The sequence below is a fragment of the Pongo pygmaeus genome, chromosome 11 (assembly GCF_028885625.2).
Source record: "Pongo pygmaeus isolate AG05252 chromosome 11, NHGRI_mPonPyg2-v2.0_pri, whole genome shotgun sequence".
Lineage (NCBI taxonomy): Eukaryota > Metazoa > Chordata > Mammalia > Primates > Hominidae > Pongo > Pongo pygmaeus.
The window spans coordinates 47,414,018-47,432,395 of NC_072384.2; the positions used below are offsets into that span (position 1 = coordinate 47,414,018).

Here is an 18,378-nt window from a genome sequence, read left to right on the forward strand (position 1 = left end):
AATTTCTGCTGAAGAAATCTATGTCCAGATGTTGTGCATGACTTCACAGGATTTACTACAAAGCCAATCAAGAAAATCATGAAAGAGATTGTAGACATGGCAAAAAGGGTGGGGAGTGATGGGTTTCAAAATACGGGTCTTAGAGAAATTCAAGAGCTAACAGATACCACACCAGAGGAATTAACAGAAGACAAGGTGGAGACAGATACTTCTGAACCACTGCCAGACAGTGAGAAAGATGCAGAAGAAACAGTGCCAGAAAACAAACTGACATTAGACAATCTGGCAGAACGGTTCTGAATATAGAAGACTGCTCTTGACTTCTTTTACGACATGGACCCGTCTATGATACAGGTACTGGAATCAAAGCAAATGGTTGAGGAAGGGTTGATACTATATAGAAACATTTTAAAAGAAATTAGAAACCAAAAGAGATAGACAGAAATTACCTGTTTAGTTACACCCAGTGTGCCTAACCTGTCTTGTCTCCCCTTCTACCTCCTCCACCTCTTCTACCCCTAGGCAACAAGATCAACCCCTCCTCTTCCTCCTCAGCCTACTCAACATGAAGATGAGTAGGATGCAGACCTTTACAATGAGCCACTTCAACTTAATGAATAGTAAATATATTTTCTATATATAGTAGATATATTTTCTAAATATCTCTTCTTTACCTTACTTTATTATAATAATACGATATATAATACATATATAAAATATATATTAATCGACTGTGTTACCAGCAAGGCTTCCAGTCAAGTAGGCTATTAGCAGTTAAGTTTCTGGGGAGGCAAAAGTTATATGCAGATTTTCAACTGCTTTGGGTAGGGAGGGGGTGTTTCGACCCCTAACCCTGACATTGTTCAAGAGTCAACTGCATATGGAGGAAATTCTCACTACTGCAGTTCCAGAGCACTACTATATTATACATTAGAGAGCTACTGACCATTTTAAATTTACTTCTGTATCGACAAAGGACAAAAATTACAGGAATTGTAAAAATGTGTCATCTAAAGCTGTCTGCTCTCTAAATGGCCTATGTGCATTTCCCCATGACAGTAAGTCCCCTACAATCTATACCTTTACAAAGGAAGGGATGAATTCTGAAATATATTCACTGACCACTACTTACTGTATCTGTATTTGAAATTTTATAGTTACATGCTAACTAAAGCAGGATGACTAAATAATCTCGACTCAATCACATGTATATTCATACTCCCATTTTTCAACTGAAGTGGCTTATTAATTGTAATTCTCCATTCCTATGCTTTCCAAGGGTTGCTTGTTGATAAATTCTAAAAAGTATGAAGTACATCCTTTACTGCTCTTGAGGTTTCATGAGTACTTATAACTCTTCTTTCTCATGATGCCTTCCTCAGATCCAAACCCTCACTCAGAGCCTCTATGTCTACCTCACTGATTCTGCATAATGTATTTTAGACTAACTCTGTTTGCCCAACAATAATGATAACTATTCAGTAAACTCTATGGTTTTTTTTTTTTTTTTGAGATGGAGTCTCGCTCTGTTGCCCAGGCTGGAGTGCAGTGGCACTACCTTGGCTCACTGCAAGCTCTGCCTCCCGGGGTTCACGCCATTCTCCTGCCTCAGCCTCCTGAGTAGCTGGGACTACAGGCGCCTGCCACCACGTCCGGCTAATTTTTTGTATTTTTAGTAGAGACGGGGTTTCACCATGTTAGCCAGGATAGTCTCGATCTCCTGATCTCGTGATCCACCCGCCTCGGCCTCCCAAAGTGCTGGGATTATAGGTGTGAGCCACCGCGCCCAGCCTTAGTAAACTCTCTTAACATCTAAAGACAGAATTAGAAAATAGCTGACACTAATAACTTATTCTTACATATAGCTCAATAGCCATTCAGATGTCAAATGTTTTCCTGTCTTAGAAGTAGAACATAAAAGCCCTCCATTTAGTTTGCACAACTAACTTAAGCTCCTCATCTTAGGTTAGTTCTCATCACTGTTTTTTAGACTAACATAATCCTAAACTCTGTTGGAGAAGCAACCTGGATGAACTCCTGGTGACAGTCCTTCACGCCAAATTTGAAGTTTGGTCAATTTACCAAATACCTCTCTGCTTGCTGACTAGCAATGGTATACAACTTCTATCTATACTATGAGCATATTACAACTAACTTAGAATAGCTTCTTAAAAGAATTCAGAATTATCAAATCTTACAAGGGCACACACATGAGACGTGATTTGGAATACCACACCAACTCCATCTGAAAATAAGCTGCTCAATAAATTATTGTTGAATGAGTACGTTTCAAATATATGTTTCAAAGTATATTAATATATGTTGAATATATTAGGTGATTAATACAAAATATGTTTTCAACACATTATTGCTTCACCTAAATAATACTGTTGTCATAAGTCACTCACAAGTCCTTTCATGCAACAGACTGTACACACTCAACTTGCTACTGTCAGCAATGTAAACAGGATATAAATTTTCTGATGATGCTGAGTTAAGCTGTGATAACAATTCATGATTAATGAAACATGACCAAGCACCACAGATTGGCATATCTGCTCAATTTCCATACATGTGTTTCTGTATGGGTAATAGATATATATATAAATGAGTTCATGGTTTTAGTTTCCAGCATTGCTTAAAGATGTATTTTCACTAAACTGAAAGGCAAATTTTTACTGGAATGACATTACAAATGATCTAGAAAATGAACATATTTTGAAAAAGGATTAAATAAAATGTTTAATCTATATAAACTGTAGTTAATAAGACAACCAAGTAGCTACAAGTCAATGCTAGACCTTCTCAATCAATTTAACCTAACTTTTTAGAGTTTACTTATTACAAGGCTCTGTGACAAGCACTATGGGAAAGATGAGAAATATAAAATTTGGTCTCTATCTTAAAAAAACTTACATTCTTGTTGGAATAATATATATGTGTATATGTGTGTGTACATATGTATCTCCCACAGATAAGGCAGTATCCGCATAAAACAAGGGATATACTCACTGGGTTAGTAAAGAAAGGGACCTCAAAAAACACATAGTACTACCTATAGAAGTGAAAACAAACACAAGATTTTAAATGACCTGCCCAAGATAACATAGCTTACTTAACAGCAGCAGTAGCTGTTAGGTCTATTGACTCCCAATCAGAGGTTGGTTAGTCTCAACTGGCATGAAAAAAAACCCTGCAAACATCAGAAAAGTCATCAAAATCATCACTGGGCTTTTCTTTAGGAGACAAAACATAGCAGAGGAATACATTCTGAAAGAACACAGTTATTATTAACAGATGTTCAATACCGACAATTCACTTCTCTTTGAATGTCTATGTGTACAATTTGTATTTTTTTCTGTAGACATCTTTAAGATCATAAACTTTCTTCCCATCGCTAAAAAGGAATACATGTTTCGTATAGAAACTTTGGAATTTTAATTAGGAATTGTGCAGATAAAATGGTAAAAAATGGAATTAGAGAATCTTTTTCCTCTAATAAAGCAAAACAAAAAATTGTTAAACAGAAATACTTTAGCAGTAACTAAACAAAGAGACAAGTTAATAATAAACAAGCCTAGAAAATTCTACAGTTCTCCATAGTTCCTAACTTTAACCTCACTCTTAAAAGCTATACTGGCATCAATAAAATCTCCTAAACTCTCATCAATGTATCAAATATGAAAAGAAGAAAACTGATAAAAATTGTAATTCAATTATCAAATTTCAAGCCCCAAAAAAAGAATTCATTGGGACTTAGGCTGAAAAACACCTACAAGGGAGAAAAAAAAATGCTAAAATATGGTGTCATAATATCTACAAAGTTCTGAGAGAGAGACCAAGACTCATACCTAGCAAAGATGTCACTCACATATAAAGGTAACAGGTATAGCCTTATCAAATAAGAATGAACTTATTTAGTACACAGAGACAATAAAGCCTTGTGTGGAGTATGTGTGTTGCAGGGGGACATGGGGAACTCAACGACAAAATCCAGCCAACTAAAGCATAATTAAAAACACAATTTTATACACACACACACACACACACACACACACACACACTAGTAACCTTTGAATCCACTAAAATAAAAAACTAAAACCAAAAAAAGGTAAATACTTATAGTAGCAGGTGGAAACATAAGTCATTACAGAGTGAAAATATTCAACAAAAAAAATGAAAAAAAAGTGGCATGAATGCATAAGGTTGCTAATTTCATTTTTCAGAGTAGAAAGATAATGTCTAAACTTAAAACATGGAGTGTAAAAAAGAACTTAAAACAATTTTTTTTTAGACCCAGGGTCTCACTATATTGCACAAGCTGGATTTGAATTCCTGGGCTCAAGAGATCCTTCTGTCTCAGCCTCCTAAGTAGCTGGGTCGACACCTTGACCAGCTTGAAACTTTTTTTAACCTAAGATTGAGATCTTTAAAAAAAAAATCTCTTGGGTTTAATAAATATCTGAAGTCCAGCAATTCCTTTAATTTTTATTAGGTTAAAAATGTGGCATGTCTACATACACACATACTTTTTCAACCAAAATGGGCTCTATTTCATAATATTTGTCACTTAACAAGAACTTTCCATATATAGATACATATGTATATGTGTATGTATGTATGTATATTTATATGTGTATATATGTATATGTGTGTATATATGTATATGTGTATATATGTATATGTATGTATATGTATATGTATGTATAATATATAATATAATATTTATTAAATATTATATTATATATTATATATTATATAATAGAATATATTATATATAATATAATATATAATATAAATATATATTATATATTATATTATATATAATATAATATATAATATACAATTATAATATATATAATGTATATTATAATATATATTATATACATATATATACACACACACACACAAAGTAACATATTTTAAATTTTTTTTTTACAGCTACCATGAGGTAGCCACCATAAGGTAAAAAACAAAATTTTTTCTACAGCTACCATAAGGTAAAAAAACAAAAATAAGAATTAGTGGATCAAATTGTTTAAGAAAAAGAACCATGTACCTCAGCTGGATAATCAAAAGTACTCTAGTATTATGAGCGTCTTACTAGTAATTACGATGCCAGGAGCTGTAACACTGTGTACCAAAAAAAAAGCATTTGAGGAGAAAACAGGTGTGAACATGTCCTATTTATTTAGTTTCAAAGTTGTCCAAGCATAGGTCAAAGAGGCAACAGATAAACAATTTTTTCTATCTTTCATATAAATGGTCAGTAAGGTGGCTGGTGCAAAATAACCCTCTGGAATAAGAAAGTATTGTAGGCTGGGCGCAGTGGCTCCCACCTGTAATCCCAGCACTTTGGGAGGCCGAGGCGGGCAGATCATGAGGTGAGGAGATCGAAACCATCCTGGCTAACATGATGAAACCCCATCTCTACTAAAAATACAAAAAATTAGCTGGGTGTGGTGGCGGGTGCCTGTAGTCCCAGCTACTTGGGAGGCTGAGGCAGGAGAATGGTGTGAACCCGGGAGGTGGAGCTTGCAGTGAGCCAAGATAGCGTCACTGTACTCCAGCCTGGGCGACAGAGCGAGACTCCGTCTCAAAAAAAAAAAAAAAAAAAGAAAGTATTGTAATATGTTTACCTATAAATATCCATCCAAAAAATAAGAGCTAAATTAAACTTAACTAATATTTAATATATAAATTGACAAATTTTACCTGGTCTCTGTATCAGCAGGTCAAGTCATGTTACTCAACCCAGAAGCCCTAAGGAAAGGGAAGAGTTCAAGATCAATAAGAAGAAGGGGTTCCAAGTGGCACCATCACATATTCATTTACTTTCGGCTCATTAATACACAATGTAGGTATATGAATCCAGTTTGGAGACATTACTGAATCCAGCTGACTTGCTGAATTTTTTTTTTTTTTGAGACAGAATCTCGCTCTGTTGCCCGGGTGGGAGTGCCATGTTGCAATCTTGGCTCACTGCAACCTCCGCCTCCTGGGTTCAAGCTATTCTCCTGCCTCAGGAGATAGTAGCTGGGATTACAGGCATGTGCCACCATGCCTGGCTAATTTTTGCATTTTTAGTAGAGATGGGGGTTTCACCATGTTGGCCAGGCTAGTCTCGAACTCCTGACCTCAGGTGATCCACCCACCTTGGCCTCACTTGGGATTACAGGCCTGAATCAACACGCCCAGCCTCACTTGCTGAATTTAAAGATGTTATTATTTTTAAAATGTAAGTGAAATAATCTCAGCTGTTCCAACTGCAGCTCTTTCCTGGAATGAAAAATGGCTGCCTGTCAACAGCATGCTGCTTAGTAAATAAAAAACAAAATGCAAAAAAAAAAAAAAAACAAGAAGAAAGATTTACTTCATCTGGAATTTTAAAATAAAAGTAGGAAAGAAACTGCTTTTTAAAAGAAATTTGTGTTATAGGGGATTTTGAAAATGTTTCCAACACTGATTTTATAGCCAAAAATTAGGTATTACCTATAAAAATTCTCATATCTATACACTTAAAACATTTATAAACAGAACTTTTTATTCTATTCACAAATATTTCTGTAAATAATGTAAGTAAGTTTTATATGTGTTGACCTAAAAGGAAAGAAGTTGAGGCAAACTTAATAACATGCACAGAGAGTTCATTTGGGCCAAGCTTGAGGGTTACAACCAAGGAGCATAGATTCAAGTTGCCCTGAATATGCTCATTAGCAGCAGTTACGAGTAGATTTTTAAAGAGAAAAAGAAAAATAAAAAGGCACATTCTGAGTTGTTCACCAAGAATCTACATTAAAATAACAAACTATCCATTGGCTACAGAGTGGCAGGGGGTAGGGAGTTAGGGGTGGAGTATGGGGGCATAACTGAAGTCCCATTCTACTCACATCTCTCTGGGCCTGCATACCTCAGAGCTCAGACTGTTCGAAGCATTTTTTGTTTTCTCATACCCATTTGTTAAAAATATAAAAACATACCACTTTTCGGCTAGGCGCAGTGGCTCACGCCTGTAATCTCAGCACTTTGGGAGACTGAGGTGTGCCCACAGCAGATCACTTGAGGTCAGGAGTTTGAGACAAGCCTGGCCAACATGGTGAAACTCCATCTCTACTAAAAATACAAAAATTAGCCAGGTGTGGTGGCACGTGCCTGTAATCCCAGCTACTCAGGAGACTTGAGGCAGGAGAACTGCTTGAACCCAGGAGGCGGAGATTGCAGTGAGCCAAGATCGCCAACACTGCACTCCCACCGGGGCAACAGGGCGAGACTCACCTCAAAAACAACAACAGGAACAACAACAACAACAAGAAACAAAAACCATGCACCACTTTCCAAGAACAACTAATTTATATAAAGTTTTTCTTAGTTTGGAAGAAGAACTAACACATCAAGAGAAGATGAAATTGGCTAACAACTCCTACAAAAACCTTGGTAAAATTGGTGGATGAGACTGGAAAATACAATTCAAAAATACACAAATGATCATGTATTATTTTCTTTAACAGCTTTACTTTGAGGCAAAACCTTACAGCTCCAGCAGATGGGGGCATTACCTTGTGAAAAGAACTCTTAGTAAATTAAAAAGATGTTTAATACTGTTCTCTTTCCAGATGGTGGCAGAAGAAAACACCAAAAACAATACCACTCCCCACTCCCTTTATTAGAAAAATGTTAAAATACAAATTCTATTACTGTTTACCTAGGACCTAACTTCACACAGCTGACATTTCTCAAAGACAGGTAAGTATGGACAAAAGGTCAGAACTTTGCCTCTCTTCAGTTAGATAAAATGTTCTTGAATTGCTAGCTAAACAGTCAAATAACGTAAAATGAAAGGTATTTTAGAAGAAATTTGAAGGTGGTTTCCATGTTTTGTTACTGTCCTTTGAGATGAAACTGAGGCAAGAAAAATACATTTAAGCTGTTTTTTCAGTCCATCAGAATTAGTTTTCATTCTTTTTTTTTCCCCCAGTTGGATTGTTTGTACAGAGGTAAAGATTAAAATAGAGTTAAAAGAATGGTTGAGGGTGGGGAGAAATAAGGGCCAATACTGATATAAATTCAAAGTTAGAAAATAAGTAAACTCTATTCGTTCTTCCTAAAGAGATCAGCTCAAAAATGCTATCTATATCAAGTTGGGGCACAGCCTCTGGTGAGATGTTTCCTTGAGTTCTCCAGAGCTGAAGAATAATTCCACACAAATCAACTTTTGGACCACAGGTGAATAAACCGTGGTAATTATTGACAGTTTTGTAAAATCTTTTTTTCTCCTCATTTGTTGCCAGTGAATATTAAAAGGACACAATTTACTTAAGCACACATTCAGATTAAATGATTCCAAGGTTTGATAATCTTTAGTTAAGTAATATGATGCCATGATATCTTCTCATTGATATTAAAATGAAGAAAAATATTTTATAATGTCTTGGTACTTAAATTGATTAAATAATTGAAAAGGCTTGCAATTCTCCAGAAAAGCCATGTTCTCTCTAACCTCTGAATTTCAGTAGTCTTCACTAGTACATGGCAGTATGTCTGGAATCATATATACACAGACACACACAACCACACATACATATATATACACATATATGAATATAAACATATATACATATATATCTTTTTTTTTTTTTTGAGCTGGACTTTCTCGCCTGGCTGGAGTGCAGTGGCCCCATCTCAGCTCACTGCAACCTCCGCCTGCAGGGTTCAAGCGATTCTCCTGCCTCAGCCTCCTGAGGAGCTGGAATTACAGGCATGCGCCACCACGCTTGGCTAATTTTTGTATTTTTAGTAGAGACGGGGTTTCACCATATTGGCCAGGCTGGTCTCGAACTCCTGACCTTGTGATCCGCCCACCTCAGCCTCCCAAAGTGCTGGGATTCCAGGCGTTAGCCACCGCACCCCGTATGTATATATCTTTTAATAAGTTTACTTACTTTATAAAGTACCTATTAGAGCCTTGATATTCATGAATAAGCCAATAAAGTTGTTTTCAAGAACATGGGAGGTCAATAGTTATGAAATAAACAACCCCCAGAAGAATAATCACAGAGTTAATACTATGATATCTTCAGTAAGGAAAGACATTTAGAAATTACTACAGTTGGCCGGGCATGGTGGCTCACACCTGTAATCCCAGCACTTTGGGAGGCTGAGGTGGGTGGATCACCTGAGTTCAGGAGTTTGAGACCAGACTAGACAACATGGTGAAACCCCGTCTCTACTAAAAATACAAAATTAGCCAGGTGTCGTGGTGCGCACCTGTAATCCCAGATACTCGGGAAGCTGAGACAGGAGAATCGCTTGAACCCGGGAGGCGGAGGCTGCAGTAAGCGGAGATCGCACCACTGCACTCCACGGGGCAAGACAGAGCAAGACTCTGTCTCATAAAATGAAACAGACATTACTACATTTGTTTTGATTATTAACCATGGAATACACCTTGTAAATGATACAAAGTATCAATTCTGCAGTAGTGTTGATGAATGAATAAAAAAGAAATACTAGTTGGAGGACTTCTTTAAAGTATATGTCTTAAAATAAAATGCATTTACTTCTGAATTATATAGGCTAACAAAAGAACTAACACAAATTTGCAACCTATTTAGAAATCCTTTAGAAGCTTTGGAAATGCATTATATGATCTTACTGGCACTGATATAACTACCTTACATCTTAAATATTATAGTGATCAACAGTAGTCTATGTTCTCTGAGCACATGGAAGTAGGCTACCTTCTCTGACTAAAAACATGCTGAAGAGGAGGAGGATTTAAGCTTGTGAATCCAAGCTAATGTGTTTACTTGGATGGATAAATAGTATAAGGGCAACAGACACTTGAATCAACAAAAACTTTTTTTTGTTTTTGGTTTTAAGAGATGGGGCTTCCCTCTGTCAACTAGGGCAGTGGCACGATAATAGCTCACTGAAGTCTCGAACTCCTGGCCTCAAGCAATCCTCCTGATTCAGCCTCCTAAATAGCTGGGATTACAGGTGTGAGGTACTGCCCCTGACAAAAATATCATTTTTGTGAAGGATGGTTGCATTATATGGGACATAAGATTTAAGACTAGGGCACTAAAATCAGTCGGTGAGAAGGCACATGTAGACAAATTTTCCTTGAAAAGCCCCAAACTTCCCATAAATTACAGAACTGTACTTTCTTGCAATACCAATTACTTCAGGGTATATGTTCATTTGAGAAGAATAATGAATAGAATACTATACACTATTCAAATAAATTTTTCCTTTGCCATGTTTACAGACTTGAGTTTACTTAAATGTACGATATTGCTAGGGCTCAGGAAATGATACTCCAAAATAAAGTCCTCCAAAGCAGCTCTCTCTGACCATCTCCTAACTTCCTGTCTCTGGCCTCTCATTCTCCTGAGGCTAGCCACCGAAACTACCATCCCTCATCCCCAAGGTAGTTCACAGAAACCAGAACCCCCTTTCCCCAAAGCCAGCCACAGAACCTAAATATATTACTCTAATGTTCCCTGCCCTCATCTTTCTGTGTAAAAACCAACCATAAAGAAATATCTGACCTATCCTGTTTGATTGTAGGTCATACGACCCCCATTCCAGAAAGGGTGCTGTTCCATACCCGGAAGGAAAGAATGCTGCACAGAGAGGCCAAGAAGAATCTATACAGACAGGCAGGCCTTGCTGGGTTTCCCCACTCAGTACACAGCTGTCCAGACTTTGCTAAACCTAGGCATACCAATGGACAGTTTTCGCCTGTATCTTTAGGTCTTTATTCTGAAGACTCCCATGTCACGTAAAACCAAGATCAATTAAAATCATATGCCCTTTCTCCTATTAATCTGCCTTTTTTCAGCTGATTTTCAAAGAACCTTCAGAGGCTGAAAGGGAAGTTTGTTCTTGGCCCCTACAATATGCTACAACTCCAGTAAATTAATTAGTAAATATTAAACTATTTTTGGAAGGAAAAAAACTGAAAATAACATTGCTTTAGAGATAAATTATTTAAGAATTGCTAGAAATTACCCTAGAAATTATCCTAGAAAAATCTTTAAATTTTCCCTAAAAACTTTTAGGAATAATACATTGTTTCTAATGAGACCCTTCAGCTTATGCAGAAAGCACAGGAGACCAAATTCTAGAGTCAACGAAATGATATTCTCCAATTCTGTTTTGCTAATGAATATGTTGTCCATCCCCCCATTAGCATGCTTAGGTAATCTTGCAAGGATAAATGGAAATGTCAGTTGACATTTACAATGAAATAGGATTTTTAGACAGCTGTGCTTTTTGGGTGGGAAAAGGAGAGCTAAAAATTGGGGGGGTGGGGGCTTAAAAAAGACAGTATTATATGGCTTACAACTTTGGTACCCTACCTTCATCCTTTTCTGCAATCCCTTTTACTCCCCAAAGTTAAAAGGCTATCAATGGGACAATAACTGATGATCAACTATGAACAAATAGGCTCAAATACACTGTTTTATTATATTTTTATCATTCTTTATATACCTTTTCTCATCATTCTTTGTCCCAATAGTATGCTATGATTATACATGTAGAAAATCCCAAAATAACAACAAAATCACTGGAACTAATAAACTACTGCAGAAAGGTTGCAGGATACAAGGTTAATATACAAATTGTCAACTTCTTTCCTATGTATCAGTAATGAACAACTGATATTAGAAATTAAAATAATACCATATACATTAGCAACAACAAAAAACACTCACCAAAAATGTAGATATAAATCTAACAAAATATGTACAAGATCTCTATGAGGATCACTATAAAACTCTGATTCAAGAAATCAAAGTCTAAATAAATGAGATCATTCAAGAGTAGAAAAAATTCATATTGTTAAATGTCAGTTCTTCGAACCTTGATCTAAAAATTCAATGCAATCCCAATCAAAATTCTAGACAGTTATTTTGTGGATATGACAAACTGATTTTAAAGTACACACAAAAAGAAAGACCCAGGAGAACCAACACGATACTGAAGGAGAACAAAGTCGGAGGACAAAACCTACCCAACTTCAAGACATTATAAAACTATACTAATCAACACAGTGTGGTAATAGTGAAAGAACAGACAAATCAAGGGAACAAAACAGAGTCCAGAAACAGGCCCACATAAACATAGTCAGCTGGTCTTTTACAAATAAGCAAAGGCAATTCAATGGAGAAAAGAACAATCTTTGCAACAAATGGTAAAGGAAAAACTAGACATACACATGCCAAAACATGAATTGACACAGACCTTACAACTTTCACACGCAAAAAAACTAAAAATGGATCACAGACCTAAATATAAAATGCAAAACTATAAAACTCCAAAAATGGCTGGGCACAGTGGCTCACGCCTGTAATCCCAGCACTTTGGGACACCAAGGCAGGTGGATCACTTGAGGTCAGGAGTTCGAAACCAGCCTGACCAACATGGTGAAACCCCGTCTCTACGAAAAATACAAAAATTAGCTGGGCATGGTGGCAGGCGCCTGTAATCCCAGCTACTTGGTGACAGGTGAAGCCAGCTGGACTTCCTGGGTCGAGTGGGGACTTGGACAACTTTTCTGCCTAGCTAGAGGACTGTAAATGCACCAATCAGCACTCCATAAAAAAACACACCACTCAGCGCTCTGTGGATTAAAGGATTGTAAATGCACCAATCAGCACTCTATAAAAATGCACCAATCAGCGCTCTGTGTCTAAAGGATTGTAAATGCACCAATCAGCACTCTGTAAAAATGCACCACTCAGCGCTCTGTGTCTAGCTAAAGGATTGTAAATGCACCAATCAGCACTCTATAAAAATGCACCAATCAGCACTCTGTGTCTAGCTAAAGGATTGTAAACGCACCAATCAGCACTGTGTAAAAACGCACCACTCAGCGCTCTGTAAAATGGACCAATCAGCAGGATGTGCGTGGGGCCAAATAAGGGAATAAAAGCTGGCCACCCGAGCCAGCTGTGGCAACCCGCTGGGGGTCCCCTTCCATGCTGTGGAAGCTTTGTTCTTTTGCTCTTCACAATAAATCTTGCCGCTGCTCACTCTTTGGCTCCGCACTACCTTTATGAGCTGTAACACTCATCATGAGGGTCTGCGGCTTCATTCCTGAAGTCAGCAACACACAAACCCACTGGGAGGAACAAACAACTCCAGATGCGCCACCTTTAAGAGCTGTAACAGTCACTGCAAAGGTCTGCTGCTTCACTCCCGAAGTCAGCGAGACCACAAATCCACCGGAAGGAAGAAACTCCGGACACATCTGAACATCCAAACTCCAGAAACACCATCTTTAAGAGCTGTAACATTCACTGCGAGGGTCCGCGGCTTCATTCTTGAAGTCAGCGAGACCAAGAACCCAATGGAAGGAATAAATTCCAGACACATCGGGAAGCTGAGGCAGGAGAATCACTTGAACCCAGGAGGCGGAGGTTGCAGTGAGCCAAGATCGCACCATTGTACTTCAGCCTGGGCAACAGAGCGAGACTCCATCTCAAAAAAAAACAAAAACAAAAAAACAGGCCAGGTGCAGTGGCTCATGCCTGTAATCCCAGTGCTTTGGGAGGCAGAGGCTGATGGACCATGAGGTCAAGAGATCCGAGACCATCCTGGCCAAGGTGGTGAAATCCCGTCTCTACTAAAAATTCAAAAATTAGCTGGGCATGGTGGTGCGTGCCTGTAGTTCCAGCTACTTGGGAGACTGAGGCAGGAGAATCACTTGAACCCAGGAGGCGGAAGTTGTAGTGAGCCAAGATTGTACCACTGCACTCAAGCCTGGCGACACAGTGAGACTCCATCTCAAAAAACAAACAAACAAACAAACAAAACTCCAAAAATGTAAGGCAAAAGAAAATCTAGGTGACCTTGGTTATGGCCATGTGTTTTTAGATACAACACCGAAAGTACAATCCATGAAAGAAAATAAAAAATTGATTTAGACTTCATTAAAATTAAAAACTTCTGCTCTACAAATGGCACTATTAAGAAAATTAAAACACAAAATACACACGGGGATAAAATATGTGAAAAACACTTATTCTGTTACACGAAATGTACAAACAACTCAACAAGGAAATTAACAACCCAGTTTAAAATTGGCATCCAAATAAACATCTCACCAAATAAGATATGCAGGTGGCAAATAAGCATATGAAAAGATGCTCAACATCGTACGTTAATAGGGAATTACATAATCAAACAATGAGATACCATTGCACACCTATTACAATGGCTAAATCCAAAACAATGACAATATCAAATACTAGTGAGAAGGTAGAGCAATAGGAACTCTCATTCATGGCTCACGGGAAAGCAAAATGGCACAGTCACTTTGGAAAACAGTTTGGCAGCTTCTTATAAAACTAAACATATTTGTTTTACATAATCTAGCAATCATGCACCCTGGTTACACCCAAATGAGTTGAAGACAGGTCCACACAAAGACCTATACCTTCCTGTTTATAGCAGTTTTATTTATAATTGCCAAAACTTGGAAGTAAGTAAGAGTGTCCTTCAATATGTGAATGGATAAACAAACTGTGGTACATCCATAAAATGGAATCTTACTCAGCATGTCAAAGAAATAAAGACATGAAGGAAACTCAGATGTATACTGCTAAGTGAAAGAAGGCAATCTGAAGAGACTACCTACTGTATGTTTCCAACTATAAGATATTCTGGAATAGGCAAAACTACAGAAATAGACGTTTTAGTGATCTTTTCACTAAAAGATCAGTGGTTGTCAAGGGTTGTCAAGGAAAGAGAAGTATGGAACATGAGATTTTTAGGGCAATGAAACTATTCTGTATGATACTGTAATGATGGATCATTATATATTTATCAAAATCCATAGAATGTACAAAACAAAGAATGAATTCATTCATATGTTTGTCGTTTTTAAAGAAATAAGACATTTCAAGAACATTTATACACTAAAGTAAGAAAATTTTTTATATCTTATTTTTCTTTGTCAACACCAATCATTACACTATTCAAGAGCATAATTCCTAATGGTTGAGAAGAGACTCTTGCAACATAAAGCAAACAAACATATTGTTATTTTGTAAGTATTTAATGTAATGAAAAGATGTTATCTATGATTATTTCTTCTCAAAGTACATGACAAAGCTCTATGATCCCATGCTGCTATTAAATGTATAAAAATATAGTTTAAAAAGACTAATATTACACATATTAGCATCTTGGAATTATTTCTGGGTGCAAAGGTTATAGGTAATTTTCATTTTTTAATACTTTTATACTGAATGTATATTACTTATGTTTGTAACTTTAAAATTTTTCTTGTACATTTAAATCAAATCCTGTACGTTACAATTTGAACATATAAATTTCTAAGTGTAAATTATGATGCTAAAATTCTATTTTAACTTTTAAACATGTTACAAACATAAAATGTGTTGTAACATAAAATTTTAAAAACATAATGCTCACCAGATATTACAGCAATGTTAGTATAACATGTTGGACATAATTAAAAAAACACCAAAGTCTAATAGGTATTAGCTGAAACCCAGCTTTTTAGGGAAAACAGTTTTGGTATTTACTCATTATAAAGTAAGTTGACTGAGACATATACAAACCATACAAGTGGTCATATTAAGAGTGCATTTAAGACTGACATTTCTGGGTTATCTGTATTAGAAAATGTATATTTTTGTAAACAATACAAAAAAGAAACAAAGGAGAAAGTGAAAATGTGCAAGTGAAAAGCCAACAGATCAGAACTTAATTCTTGAAAAGTCTGACCTCAACTCTTTGGTCATGCTATAATTTGGATTTGGTTTCTTTATCACCGCCAAAGCTAATGTGGAAATTTGAACCCCAGTGTGGCAACGTTGAAAGGTGAGGCCTAGAGGGAGGTGTCTGGGTTCTAGGGGTAGATGCCTCATAAATGGCTTAGTGCTATTCTGGAGTTAGTGTGTCCTGGCTCTCATGAGACTGGATTAGTTCTCTGGCGAACGGCTTAGTTCCTTCCCACAAGAGTGGGTTGTTATAAGGCCACTATGCACTCCTCAGATTTTCCTCTCTTTGAATGTTTCTTTTTCTCCTTTGACCTTGTCCACCATGTTGTGAAGTATGAAAGATCTTGCCAGAAGCCAGGTCTATGCTCTTGAACTTCTCAGTCTGCAGAACTGTGAGCTATAAAACCTCGTATCTTTATAAATTACCCAGTCTTAGGTATTCTTTTATAGCAATACAAAACAGACTAAGGCAGGTCAAAATTTCACACTATTCTCAATTCCCCTATTAATCCAAAAAGTAGTATAGGACTAAGAATTTGTTATGTTTTATGGGAGGTGAGGAGAGACATGGGAAAATATAAGATAAAGGGTAAAAAGACATTAGGAAAAGGTAGCAACCCCAAAGCATGTTTAAGATAAGTGCTTTGAGCAAGATCAGGAATGAAAAGACAGAATAAAACAGAAATGAAAGGATGGGAACAGCTGTCAATTCCAGGTTTCATTTACCTTTTGGTTTATAATCTTCAACTCATGTCTTATTTTTCTACTTATGCATTTAGTAAAATATACAAAGCCATCCAGTCTCGTCAGCCAATACTCTAAATAATATAAACATACAACAAGTTCACTTAATAACTGGTCTTTTAATTTGGGCTAGAATTCAATGAGAAAACCATTTCTAAAAGACTTGCAGTGCTAACACAGCTTAAATTAAACAGAAGCCCCTAACCTACTTCATCAAAGACCATGAGGCTTATTTTCTATACAGGGTAAGACAGAAGAAATCTACCCTGGGGACACAAGACACAGCAGAAGGTGAGGGTATCAGACAAAAAAGTTTTGAGAGGGAGGAGAGGATTAAGAGAGTGTTTATATATTGAATGTTGAGGCTCTCTAGCTCTCTTATTTCACATAGTTCTCATAGCACTGGCAATCAGACTTATACCCTAAAGCAGGGTTTCTCAGGATAACAATTTAAACTTGATTGTTCTTCCTTGTTGGAGCTGCCCTATGCACTGTAGGATGTAACAAGACCCCCAGGTTCTATGCATCAGTTTTCAGTAGCAACCTATCTGCGGCAATCAAATAAATCTCTAGACACTGCTGAATTTCTCTTAGGGGGCCAAATTGTCCCACTTGAGAATCACTAACCTAGAGGCAGAAGACTGGAGAACTCTTCTTATTAGACTCTTATTAGCCCTAGAAAAAAGGTTTCCAAACCTAAAGATAATGACACCAGGGGTTTCCACCCACAAAATGCCCAGCCATATTCACAGAGCTCTAAAATAGCTTTCTAATGCCCCTAACATAAATTTGAACATGTAATCAAAGATTGCCACATAGCTGAGGAAAGCCTCAAGATTAAAAAGACGAAAACATATTAACAGAAAGAATAACCTGGAAAAAGTAGAGAAAGCAGGAAGCAATAAATTTCAAAACAAAACAATAATTTTAATTAAATTCATAGAAAGAAAACAACAGGATATAATAAAAAATTATACAGAGATCAAAAAAGGCCTTGGAAGTTAAAAGTATGATAGCAGAAATCAAAGTCTCAAAAGTTTGAAAAAGGTAAATTTTCCAGAAAGTATGAAGAAAATAAAAAAAACATAAAAAATGACAGAAAAAAAATAGGTCCAGGAGGTAGAATGTTTAATTAGAGTTCCAGAACCAAAAACAAAGGCAAGAAAATTAAAGAAAAAATATGAGGAATTTTCCCAGAGTTGATGGACACAAATTGTCAGACTGAAAGGACCCATAAAATGCATGGCAAAATGAATGACTATAGACTCATAATAAGTAACATGGCTGTGACATTTCAGAACTCTAGATACAACAAAGAGAAACATTTGATAAGCTTCAAAATGAGATTGTATAATCTTCCACAGAGGAGACAAAAGTGATCTGACGAGTGATGGAAGTAAGAAGGGCTTCTAATTTTACAACAGATGCTATGAATTCCTTCAGAGCTCTTAAGAACAATTTCACCTTTATAATTTGAAAGCCAGCTAAACTAATAGTTGGGGTAAAATAAAGACACTTACATAAATATAATACCACAGAACATTTGCCTTTCAGAAAGCTACTAGAAAATGGAATAAACCAAGAGAAAACACAAGCCAAAGGATTACATAGGATATAGGAAACAGAGGAACTAGCATAGGATAGAAACTGCACCAGCAGCAACTATATCAAGCAATGGGCTAAAACTGCAGCACATAAGAATGCTCTGGGAGAAATTTCTTGATAATGGATAAACTGATAAAAATACTTGATACCTCTGAATATATGGAGAGGCTATTTTGACAACCAGCAGATAGTTTGGGTCTAAATGACTAATAAATATTTAGAACTATACAAACGCTCAATGGTCGTATATGAAAAATTAAACTATCAATGG

The 18,378-nt window shown here is 36.6% G+C and overlaps 1 protein-coding gene across 17 annotated transcripts in view; it reads right to left on the bottom strand.

The window, feature by feature from the left end:
- Positions 1-18,378, bottom strand: part of ORC4 (origin recognition complex subunit 4) — a 90,727-nt gene that overhangs the window by 52,682 nt on the left and 19,667 nt on the right. For 8 of the 17 annotated variants that reach the window (XM_054477988.2, XM_054477987.2, XM_063647454.1 and 5 more), the window contains exon 2: positions 5,716-5,763. The exons of the other annotated variants lie outside the window; for them this stretch is intronic. The gene's annotated coding sequence lies outside the window, so the exon portion shown is untranslated. The remainder of the gene's footprint in view (positions 1-5,715; positions 5,764-18,378) is intronic. 17 annotated transcript variants of the gene reach the window in all.